Here is a 12,897-nt window from a genome sequence, read left to right as displayed (position 1 = left end):
ACAGTCTAAAAGAGGGAAATTATTTAGCATTATATTTTATGGATAATTACATGTAAGGCAGAATGGGTTAATTAATCAATAAGCATTTATTAGGCACTTATGTGCCAGGCATCATTCAAAGCACTGATACAAAGACAAAAATAAGTCATTCTCTGCCTTCAGGGAATTTATTCTCTTGGGGGTGCTGAGAGACAAGCAAACCAGCAAGCATTTATTGAGCACTTACTATTTGCCAGACCCTGTGCTAGGTGATCTGGATACAAAGACCAAATGAACTAGCCCCTGCCTTCAAAGAGCTTTCATTCTTTTTGGGGAGACAACATAAGAATAAACAAAATACATACAACATAAATTAGGGTGAAGAAGAGAAGTGCACTAGTCCTTGGAAGGGATGAAGAAAAGGGGAAGGTTTTGATGGAGCAAAGTTCTCAAGGAAAGCTGGGATCCTAAGTGGAGAGAAGCCCAGATTTTGTGTTATGAGGCACATATTACTCTTGGCCAGGAAGGCAATTCCCTGGAGGATAAGAGGCTCTTGAAGGATGAGGCTTTGGGAGGCAGAGATATGGACTGGGTAAGGTTGGAAGAATCAGGGTTGATTGAGGGAATCTGAGTGAAGATCTGGACAAAGCCTCCTTTAGTACCTCTACATTCTACAGATTACTCTCTAATGGTATTTTATCTCTTCCTAGGCTCACAAGTTGAACTCTCCTAGTAGAATGTAAGTTCCCTGAGGCCAGTTCCTAGCATATAGTCAGTGTGTGAATTCACCTACTTGATAAATCCATGTTGATTGATACTCCTCCTACCCCTTCAACATAGCTGCCCCCACGCCCACCTCCACCCCCTCCCAGCTCTGTCCACTGCCTCCCCCTTACATCCTCTATACTCCTATAACTGTAACTATCACTTACCTCAAGGCAGAGGACTTCCCAGCTTACACCACCAGACCATGCCTCTTCAGGGTGAGCCAGTCTCTCATTTCCACCTGCCTGCTGAATACCAGCAACTCAAAATTCAACACGTCCCAAGCAACTTATTTATCATCTTCCCTTCTCCTTGACTTCTTTCATTTTATTAATGACCGCACCATCTTCCCAGTGCGGCTGCAATCCCAGAGTCGACTTGGATTTTTTCTTGTTTCAAATGCCTGGGCCCCCAACAGCTCACCAATATCCATCTTACCACTAATAATGTATATTACATCTAACATTTATGAAACACTTCATGTATACATATACACACATATACATACACATACATATACACACATATACGTATATACGCATATACACACATACACACACACATACATATATATATATATATATATATATATATATATATATATATATATATATATATATATAAGATCTCATTTGATCCTCACAGAAACCCTGTGAGGTAGGTGATGTTGTATCCATTTTACAGATGAGTAAACTGAGGCTTAAAGCAAAGTGACACAACTAACTAGGCATCTAAAGGCAGGACATGAAATCTGCAATCCCTCTCATCTTTGCTGTCTTCTTCACTGACCATTCAATAATTAACTCAAACAGCAGGACGCCAAATAAATCCATGAAAATCACCAGCATTTGTATTAATAAAAAGCAGAAGAGGAAGAAGGAGACCTGCCACTGAAAATAACAAAAGTCCATTAACTTTCTGGAGGTGACCCACGCAAGACATACAGAGGACTTATGGAAAGACCACTAGATTTAGAATCAACAGATTTGGGTTTGAATCATGGCTCGGACACCTGCTAGATATGAGATCTTGGTTCAATTGCTTTGTCTCTCTATGCCTTGATTTCTTGGTCTGTAACATGACAAAGTTGGACTACGTTGACATTCAAAGTCCCTTCCTATTTTAATTTCATGGTTCCAGGTTCTCTATTCTCCAAATCCAAGCTATCCCATATATCACTCCCTAATATTCCCAATGCATGCGTGAGGACTTCCTCACCCCTCTACTCAAAAGCTTTCAGCGGCTCCTCACTGCCTGTCAAATAAAGTATGAACTATTTATCCCAGCCATAGTTGCACTCCACTGTTTTTTGTTTGGTCAATCTCATCTAGGGTTTTCATTCAGTTCAGGATGCCTCATTTTAGGAAGGACTTTGATAGGCTGGGAACTTGCAGAGAAGACAGCTGGGCTGGAGATAGACCTTGAGTCTAAACCACACAAGAACGGATTGAAGAAACTGGGAGTGTTGAAGCTGGGGAAAGGAAGGTTTAAGGGTGCCCTTGACATCTGGCTAGAAGTGTATAAAGGGCTGACTCAAGGAAAAGGGATTAGATTTGATCACTGTTTTGCCCAGAGGGCAAAACAAGGAAATAGGGGCAGAAGCTGCCTGCTAGGGCTTTAAGTCAGGAAACAGCTTCCTAACAATTACAGCTGCCCAGATAGTGAAAGGGACTGACTGCCTTCGGAAGGGGAAGCTTTCCTCTCTCCGGAGGTCTCTGAAACAATGCTCCTCAGGCTCTCTGTGTCTTTGGGTAACCACACCCCCACCCCCACTTGACTTGTAAATGCTATAAAGAAAAGGGACTAGGTCTTATCTGAGATTTCTGTCTCCCTCAGAGGTCAGGACAACTTTGAAAAAAGTTTTTTGAAATAAACTGAAAATCTAGAGCCCAGAATTGCCTCTCCAACTATATAGCATTTGTCTATTCCACACATTATTACAGGATGCCTTGTATCTTTCTATAAGGATAGGGCTCAAGGCTCATAGGGTTGTTTTGGGTTTTGCTTTTTTTATCTTCTGGGGTATCTAGCATATACCATGGTACCAGGCATGGTAGAGACTAGGTTAATACCTTGCTGAGGCATGGCCCGGCAAACGTCTTAAGACCTGGGTTTGTATTCCCATTCTGTGTGGGCTTGGGCGCACAAGCCACTGAACTCTCTGTAAAATGAGGGGGTCCATGTAGAGGGCCTCTCAGGGCCTCTTCCAGCTTGAGATCCTAATAACCTGGCAGGAATCAGGGCACCTTGTGGTTTTTTCCAACTGCCCACCCCCCATGGCTGGAATGTGCTTCTTCCTCCCTTCTGTCTTCCATTCTCTTTGAACTCCTTCAAATCTCAGATCAAATCCCACCTTCCTTCTGAGATTTCCTTTCCCCTACTCTGTCCATATCTTGTATGGACATGGTCATTGTATGCTGTCTCTTCAGTTAGAATGGGAGCCCTTTGAAGGCAGGGAATGTGACTTTTCCCTTTCTTTGTAACCTTAGTGATTAGCACAGTGCCTGCAAAATGGTGTTTTCTAAATACTATAAATGTTTAAACTTAGAGAAACAGCATGGCGGGGACAGTATTCAATTTGGAGTCCAGAAAATCCTACCTCAAACTCTTCACGAGATGTGTCACCCTGAGTGCCTGCTTTCTAATCTCTTCAACTTGATTTCTAAGATTCCTTACATCTAGATCTATGACCCAAGGAGTCAGGAAGACCCGGATTCGGATGCTGCCTCTGATCCTCCCTAGCTGTGCAATCATGTGCAAGTAACCCAACTATTCTCAGCCTTGGTTTCCTCATCTGTCAAAAGGGGATAATCCCTACAGCAACTGACCTCCCTGCTGTTGTGGGCTTATCTAGCATGATGTGTATAAAAGCCCTTTGCAAACGTTAAATTGCTAAACAAAAGTCAGTTATTGTTAGTCACTTTCAGGCCTCTGGGTTCCCTCAGCCTAAAGCAAACATGTTGGTTTATTAAAGAAACACACTTTTGAGACTTGTCACTGATTCTCAAGCCTTTGGTCCCACTGTCCTAAAAGGAGGTAGAGGAAAGGTTTCAGCCAGCCCCAAGAGGATGCTGCCTAGGAAGTGCATCTGGCAATAATGTAAAGGAAGGTCTAGTTTGGACTTTTTTGTTGTTTTGGTTTAAACATTTGGTCTTAATTGCACAACATTTTCCTTGGATAAAGGGAGGATTGTTCCAGGGGAGGAGACCAGGAATCACCTGGACAGATTAAAGTCGTGGGGAAATGGTTTCTAGCCCATATGGTCCTTTTAAATAAAATGCCACTCTTCATTCCAGAAGCACTCAAGGAAATCCTCCCTTTATTCTAACAATGTCTCACAAACTGAAAATGGAAAGGGCGTCCATCACTTCAGGTTGGAAACTTAATGGAAATGAACTATGCCTTTTTAAAAAAAGTATAATTCCAAGAAAGAAATAAAGTACAAATACACAACACCTGGGGAAATGTTTAAGCCTGATTTTTTTTTTGGAGGGGGGCAGGGATAAACTGCATTTTCACTTTTAAGGGGTTATATTTAAATTCTAATCCTGGGTGATTTCAAAGGAATTCATTCCGAGTATTCATGTTAAGTGTGAAAGGTAAATATCAATCTAAACATTTTAATTAAAGCTAAGAGTTTCTGAGGCATCTTAAACACATACACACCAGTTTTTCCATTGTTTGGCTGAGTTCTAACTAGTTTATCAACAATGTTGTAATTTTAAGGAGAAGCAACGTGAGTCTTAGCTACCCTAATACACTATCTGCCTGGAAAAAAAGGAAAAGGAAAAGTTACACTTTGTCTAACTTCCCTGACAATACTTAGCATCCCTTTGCCTTCAGACTTTTAATGAGGGAATTTTAAAGCAGCTGTTACACTGTTAAACAGAACGCCTGTTTCTGCACTGTGAGATTATTTCAAATTAAACTGGGTTTCTCAGATATACAAAGCAAATGTAGTTTTAATTTAGTCTATGAATCAGAAAAAATACCAGGAAATTTCAGTTTTAGAGGCAAATTAAGTGTTTACACCAAACCTTTGTTTTACCACCTTTCAAATGATTTATTAGAAGAGACAGCTGGTAGCTATTAAGTACCCCTCTAAATGTTGCACCTTTAATTAGCTAAAATTTACATTCCTGCTAACATTACCAAGGAATGAGATTAACTGACATTGCTAAGAAAAAAGAAGCTATGTTTTATCCATTTTGTTTTTTTTAAATCCATCGCATCAATGGCCCAAAAAACATTAAAAATCTTTCTCCCTAAGAAATTATAGTCATTAACTTGTTCAGGTCCCCACCAGAAAAAACCAAAGCAAGGATTTGGAGGTTAAAATCCAGCCTAGTTATCATGCTTTTGAAGTTTCTTGCCCAGGGTTTAGATCTGCGGGCATTTAAGAAAACATCCCCTGGGGAAGAATAAAGAATATCATCTGCTTCATGATTTTCTTAGCAACCTTTCAGTAAGTAAGACGGCTATCCTAACTCTGGATTCTAGAGGCAATAACAAGCAGATGAAATGTACAAGTAAACAGAGCTCAAGACCAGGGATGCAATGTACTAGTAAAGGAAGCTTGAATTTCAGATAAGATTTACAAGTAAACAAAGCCCACTCTATGTAAATGACATTTCACCCCTTCCTAACCAAGTGAGAAAAACTCATTTGGGAAAATTTTTGCTCATAGAAATTCAATGAGCTTAAAGAAATATTTCGGGGAGGGGGGGAACACAAAACAAAAAAATGCACTTGTTTGGTTACATATTTCTTTACTAGAAAAACACATCTCCATACATATTTTTGAGGAGGATCCCAAGTCACATCCAAACACTTCACTTTAACCTGTCCCCCAGCTCTAACTTTAAACAGCACTAAGAAGCTCTCTTTTAAATAGGGTATGACTACTCTAGAGCTGGTGTCTTTTCAATCAGTTAGTGTCCCTGCAGTGTTTAGAGTGGCAGAGGGGAAGTGGCCTGTGGTTAAACAGAGGAAATACCAAGGAATTTTAATAGAGCAAATAGTCTCTTTACTTCCTACAGGGTAGGACTTCAAAGACAGTCCTGCCCCAGAGGAGACAATGTGTTACAGGGGCCATCAGTCACTTAATAGTATGTCAAGTCTATTCAAAACTTACACGGAAGCCAAGATAAATACTACACAAGGAAGACAATATCCAAAACGGGTCAGGCGAGTTAAGCTCGCTAGAAATGGAAAAGCCGGGCCATCGGAAACAGATCAACTGCTCCCAACTGTTTGTTTAGGAAAGGAGACCCTTAAAAGTTTATGAGAGACTTAAAACTGAAAAGATCTTCAGCCATCTGTGGTTAGCAAGAAGCGGGAGGCTGAGAGCACGAGGCTAAACCTTAGGGAATTCAGGACAACACTTTCTCGGTGGAAAGATTCACTAAGCTGGATTTTTTTTCATGGTGTTTGGGGGAGAAACAGCCAGAGCTAGCCTTGTGGGGTCCTGAGTACATCAGGCTGGCTCTGCTTGGCCCCCAAGGCAATATTAGGAACAATGGATGGAAATTGTGAAAAGACAGACTTAGGCTGGACATTAAGGGAAGACTTGCTAACAATTAGCCTCTGCAAAAGTGGAATGGGCCGCCTTGGGAGGGAGCTGGTGCCTGTTTGGCACAATTTTCTCAGGGATGGGTTAGTTGGCCTGAAAGGTCTCTGAGCAGCCTTCTGACTCTAAAATTCTGTCCATTTGTAGTTCTTTAAAATAAGGCGGCCATAGTTTCCAACTGTCCAGTAATGGTCCATCAGTGCAAGGGGTGGGAGAGAGATGATGAACCCAGAAGCAGAGCAACAGGGCTGTTTTAGCCTCAGCAGCAGCAGCAGCAGATTTGAGGGCATGGGCATAGGATATTGGTGAGACTCACCAAGATCAGATGAGAAATGAATATTACAAACAATAGGGGCATAGACTCTATGATTCCATGAGAAATTAAATAAAACAAATTAGGTTTAGAAAAAAAAAGCATCCCCAGGCAAATTCCAGCCTATAAAACCCCTCAATTCTTCACTAAGGACAGGATAGAACTCCTGTGGAAAAAGGAGGGGGCTGAAAGAGATGAGCTTTAAGGTCCCTTCCAGCTCTAGAATGCTAAGCCTCTAGTAATGAGTTCCTTTTTATGATTCTAACTTGGGAATTTCTCTCCTTTGCAGATCTTTTCAAAGAAAAAGAGGTGGGACTGCTAAGAAAAAGGTGGAGAGGAGAAGGCCACTGGGATGATGCTGAAAGCTGAAAGAGCAGCAGGAAAGTATCAATGCATCTAGCAGAAGCATGCCCTGGCAGTATGTCCAGAGGCACCAAGGTATCTTTCACTAACTGCCAGGAGGGGCAACACTAGGCAGCCTGCTGGCAGCTAGCATGGCCAAAACACTTGTTTACCCAGCTCAAAGAACCAAATGTCTGCTGCAGAGAGATGAGCTTTCAGTGAATGAAAACAAATCCAATTCAAAATTGAATAAAATTCCTCTGGGCCTTCAGCCAAGAGGCTATTCTTGGGCTAGACTTTTATCAAGTGCCCTAAAGTTTAACCAGCTGGAACTTCATTTTTGTTGAAAGTTTTTGACCTGTGGAAAAGAAGCATTTTTGCTTACAAATGTGAAATTGGGATTTCACCAAAAAGATGAATATCTTTAGCTTAATTATTCTCCCCAGAGTGATGAATTGGATAGAGTTTGAAGGCTGAAGACTTGGGTTCAAATTCTGCCTCTATTTCTCACTACCCAGTATAAGCCTAGGTGAGGCACTTAACCTCCCTCAGACTCAATTTCTTCATCTGTAAAATGGGGGGACTAGATGACCTTTGAGATCCATTTCAGCTCCATAATCCAATCAGTCAAAAAGCATTTATTAAGCACCTTCTATATGCCAGGCACTGTGCTAAGAGCTAAGGATCCAAAAAGAGGCAAAAGACAGTCCCTGCCCTTGAGAAGCTCACAATCTAATGGGGGAGACAACATGCAAATAAATATATAAAAAGCAAGTTATAGATAGGATTAAATAGGAAATAATGAACAGCGAAGGCACTAGAATTAAGAGGAGTTGGGGAAGGCTTCCAGTAGAAGATGGTATTTCAGCTGGAACTTAAAGGAAGCCAAGGAGGTCATTAGTCACATCAGAGGAAGCAGAGCTTTCCAGGCATGGGGGATAGCCAAAGAAACTGCCTGTAGCTGAGATGGAGGTCTCCTTTGTGGAACAGCAAGGAGACCAGAATCATTGGATCGAAGAGTAACTGTCAAGGAGTAAAGTGTAAGAAGATTGGAATGGTAGGAGAAGGACAGCATATGAAGCACTGTGAATGCCAAGCAGCATTTTGTATTTTAATCCTGCATGTAATAGAGAGCCACTGAGGTTTAATGAGTGAGGGGGAGAAGTTAGACATGCACTTTAGGAAAATTGCTTTAGTGGCTGAATAGAGGATGGACTGGAGTGGGGAGAGACTGAGGCTAGCAGGTCTGCCAGCAGCTACAGCAACAGTCCAGGCTTGAGGTGAGGAGGGTCTGTACAAGAGTGGAAGCAGCATCAGAGGACAGAAGGGGTGTATTTGGGAGGTGTTATGAAAACAAGAGCCTTCAGCAACAGATTGTTTGTGGAGAGTGAGAGAGAGGGAGGAATCCCGGATGATGCCTAGGTTGTGAGTCTGAAGGACTGGAAGGATGGTGATACCCTCTACGGTAATAGAGAAGGCAGGAGGAAGAGAGGGTTTAGGGGAAAGATGAGTTCTGTTTGGCACATACTGAGTTGCAGATGTCTACAGGACATTAAGTTCAAGATGTCTGAAAGGCAATTAGAGATGTGAGATTGGAGGCCAGGAGAGAGATTGGCAAATTTGAGAATCATAAGCGTAGAGGTGGTAATTAAATCCATGGGACAATGACATCAAGTGAAGCAGTCTAGAGCGAGAAGAGAAGAGAGCCAGGGACAGAGCCCTGAGGGACACCCATAGTTAGAGGGTATGATCTGGAGGAGGATCCAGCAAAGGAGACAGAGAAGGAGCAATCAGAGAGTGAAGAAGAGAACTGAGAGAGGGGTGTCCTGAAAACCTAGAGAGAAGAGAATATCAAGGAGGAGGGAGAGTGATCAACATCGTCAAAGGCTTTGGAGAAGTGAAAAAGAATAAAGATTGAGAAAAGACCACTGGACTTGGCAACTAAGAGACCACTGGTCACTTTGGGTGGAATAAGGTCAGAAGCCAGATTGTAAAGCATTAAGAGGAGAGTGAGAGAAGGTGGCCTGTTGTAGGTGGCCTTTTCTAGGAGGTTAGCTACAAGAGGCAGAAGATGAAAAGTTAACAGAATGAAAGGGTGAAACGAGACTGTTTTTGTTTTTCAGGATGGAGGAGACATGGGCATATTTGTAAGCAGTAGGGAATAAGCTAGGAGAGAGGAAGAAATTGAAAAGAAGTAAAGAGCGGGCATGACAGAAGGAGTACTCTCTTGGAGGAGATGTCATGCAAGGTATTCTTTGACACAGGCTCCCCACTCCCCCCACCTTGTTACAAATATATTTCAGTTCTGAGAATCCAAGGCTTTCCAGTTCACTCCCACTGAATCTGCAATATGGTATAATAGAAAGACGACTGGAAAAAAGTCAGAGGCCCTGAGTTCAAACCCCAGCTTTTCCACTTACTTACCTCTATAATGTTGGGCAAGTCAATACAAAGACAAAAAAAAAAGTTCAACAGTCCCTGCCCTTATAGGGTTTACATTCTACTAGAAGCAGAATACAAGCAGCAGCAACAAATTTAAGCAATGCCTCGATGAATGGTTTATGCATTTTGACTTGTTAAGGGGGTAGGATATGGGACACAATATTCAAAAATCAGCTTGGTTGAACAATGACTAGAATTTCTAACGATGACATCGTTTACATAAATTTGCTTCTAAAGTCTAATTTGCTTCGATGTTAATGGCGGAATCTATTGGCAATGGAAAAGGTCTAATCTAATAGTGATGGCAGTGAGAAACAAAGACTTTCATTCAGAATGACTCCTTAAGGGATAGGCCTAATTTTAAAATACTAAGCAATCTAACGGGCTCTCCACAAATCTTAATGATACCTTTGCTGTTCCCTCATTTTTTCTGTCATGTGTGACTCTCCATGATACCATTAAGGTTTCCTTGCAAAGATAATGGAGCGGTTTGCCATTTCCTTCTTCAGCTCATTTTACAGATCAGGAACTGAGGCAAACAGGGTTCAGTGACTTGCCCAGGGTCACCCAGCTAGTAAGTGTCTGAGGCCAGATCTGAACTCAGGAAGATGAGTCTTCCTGATTCTAAGCCCAGTGCTCTATGGTACTGGGCCACCTAGCTACCTTTAATGACACCTACAAAGAACCTATAAGACCAAAGTCATGTCAAATGTTGGACTTTTCCTTTCCCACTAACCAAGCCATGAGTAGTGAAGACTACTATGCCATGTCCTCCTTTAAAGCCTCAGGCTCCACATATGGAACGGATCTCAGAGACCATTTAGTCCAACCTATAACGCATTGAACAACTGTTCCCAATACAACCTCCTAGACAAGCAGAGCATTCAGGCACAACGGAGACCTCCAGTGACCAGGAAGTTACTTCCTCCTGAGGGCAGCCCAACCCCTTCATTTTACAGATGATGAAATTAAGGTTCAGAAAAGCAAAGTCCTTTGCCCAAGGAAGCAGAGCCTGGATTCAAACCTGTGAATTCTTTCTGCTACCCCATTCTGCTTCCCCTTTCCTGGGATCACTCAGTACTGGTCTCCCACCTTTCTGACTTCCCATAAGCCCATACATCTATCCCACCCATTACATGCTGTCTGTCTAGAAATCTTACTCCAACTAAATGCTAAGTTTGTTGAGGACAGACAGGAACCAATCATTCACTTCTGTATCTCTGGAGCACCTCTCAGTACACTTACACAGAACTTCAACAAATACCTATGGAACGGAATTAAATGGATCACAGAACAAGGGTTACTGGGTGTGACAACTCAAAGACTTCTTCCATGCTCCAGCTGGAGAAACAAGGCAGTAGCTTTTACCAACCGAGGGAAGAGAGGTCAGGCTTTCTGACCCTGTCAGAATTTCGTACAACACATCCCACAGAATCTCCAACCAGGGCAGGACCTCTGAGGTCACCTAATGTAACCCATTCCACAGGAAGGCTCTTGTTTTTAACAAGGGTAAACCTTCTGCTCAGTTGTTTATGAAGCTTTTTACAACTATACCTTTATTTTTATAAAAAGGAAACACAGGAACCTTCCTTTTACTGGTAAATCAAGCCACTGAGGCTATTACCCACAGGAATATTTTTCAAAAAAATGAATGAGAAGTTATGTAGAGGCAAGCAAGGAAGCCAACCAAAATAACCCCTGATTAGGATTTTTTTTTAATGTGACAGCAAAGAGTTAACCTGGACAAGCGGATCAAGTGCTGGATCTGGAATTAGAAAGCCCTGGGTTCAAATCTCACCTGAGACACGCTGAGTAACCACTTATTAGTCTTAATTTCTTCCCCTGCAAAATAGGGACAATTCTAGCACCACCTTCACAGGTTTGTTGTGACACTCGGATGAGAGAATGTCAAATATTTTGTGTAACATAAGGGGCTACATTCATGTCAGCTCTTATTAGGACTATCCGAATCAGAGATGGGACAGATTTCTGAGGACACGTAGTCTCTCCTCCTCGATGGAGATTATTACAGATACTAAAACTCTTGTTTCTGGTTTTTTTCTTGAAATCAACAAGCATTTATTAAGTGCCTAGTACCTACCAGGCCCTCTGCTAGGAAAACAAAGCTGAAAATAGTCCCTGTCCTCTGTCCTCAAAGAGACTGTAGTCTATTGAGGAAAACATATACATAAAAGGTGTCCCAAAAGTCTTAGAGCAGTTTTAAGCTATGAACAATTAAAATTTCACTAAGACTTTGTGGGACATTCTATATACGGATTACCATCATAAACAGCAGAGGTAACTGGGGGTAGGCTGAGGTGGTGGTACTAAAGAACTTCATGCTTGAACTGAGCTCTGAAGGGGGCAAGTGGGGTATAGAGAGGGGGTGGCCCTATGTGACTTGCCCAAGGTGACCTCTCTAAGTGGTTAAACCCAGGTTTTCTGATTCGAAATTTAGCCCTCCTATTGAACTAAGGAATGCAAATGATTATTAAGAGCAACAAAATCTCCCAAGTGCCCAGAAGGAAGAATTCAGAAAGGGATGGGAAAAAGTAAGATTTTATTTATATCTTTTATATTGTTATTATCTTGTTAAATGTATTTTTCCATTTGTATAAAATGTCAACAGTATGGATTTTATGGGTTTACGTATGATTGTTGCCTACCTGACCTCAGATGAGCCATGTCCCACCTCTATGGTGCTGCTTCCTTACACCTGTAAAGGGAAAGGTTAGGGTGCCTTCTAGAGGATCTGAAAACACTGCTAGCCAAAGTACTTAGCTGGCTCACAAAGAGACATCTGCCATGGTCTTAGGCTCAAGGCGTTAGAGTGGAGTCCCCTGATTTTAATAGGAGGCTCAGATACAGTGCCACCCTCCACCTTCCCAATGCTAGAATTTCCTGCACAGAACTGTTTTAGTATATAGAGCTCTTAGCACACTGCCTGTCACAGTGTAGATGCTTAAGAAATGTTTACTGACTATCATCTCTATGGATTATATTGCTATTCTCTATTGACTATAACATAAGGACTGTAATCTCAACTGATTTTACTCACTCTATAATCTTGATTGATCATATTGACAATTAGGACTACAATTCTATTGATTATATCAACTCTAACGCAAGGACTATGAATTATATTGATTATATTGACTATGACATATGGACTATAATCTCTATTGATTATGTTGGCTATAATATGAAGACTATAAACTACAATGACCATAAGGAAATCTTAGCAGGAAGCAAAATCTGGACAAAGTTCTGAGTGTGTGTGTGTGTGGGGGGCATTATGGGCCAAGCACTGTGCTAACAGCTGGGAATACAAATACACAGATTCTCTCCCTGAGGGACAGTCTCTTCCCCATTGCTGGTAGAGAGCTTTAAGACTTAAAGACTCCTCCCTTCAATGTTTAAGAGTCTGCCGGGCCTGGGTTGCCACTTCCCTCACAAGGACTCTTTTCTAAGACAGTCTCTCTTGTTC

At 41.7% G+C, this 12,897-nt stretch overlaps 1 protein-coding gene across 1 annotated transcript in view; it reads right to left on the bottom strand.

The window, feature by feature from the left end:
* The window catches only part of IL17RD (interleukin 17 receptor D), a 79,582-nt gene that overhangs the window by 62,955 nt on the left and 3,730 nt on the right, over positions 1-12,897 (bottom strand). The window lies entirely within an intron of this gene.

Source organism: Trichosurus vulpecula, chromosome 9 (genome assembly GCF_011100635.1).
Source record: "Trichosurus vulpecula isolate mTriVul1 chromosome 9, mTriVul1.pri, whole genome shotgun sequence".
In the NCBI taxonomy this organism is placed as follows: Eukaryota; Metazoa; Chordata; class Mammalia; order Diprotodontia; family Phalangeridae; genus Trichosurus; species Trichosurus vulpecula.
The sequence above is the reverse complement of the archived record's forward strand: the minus strand, read 5'-3'. Positions and strand labels throughout refer to the sequence as shown.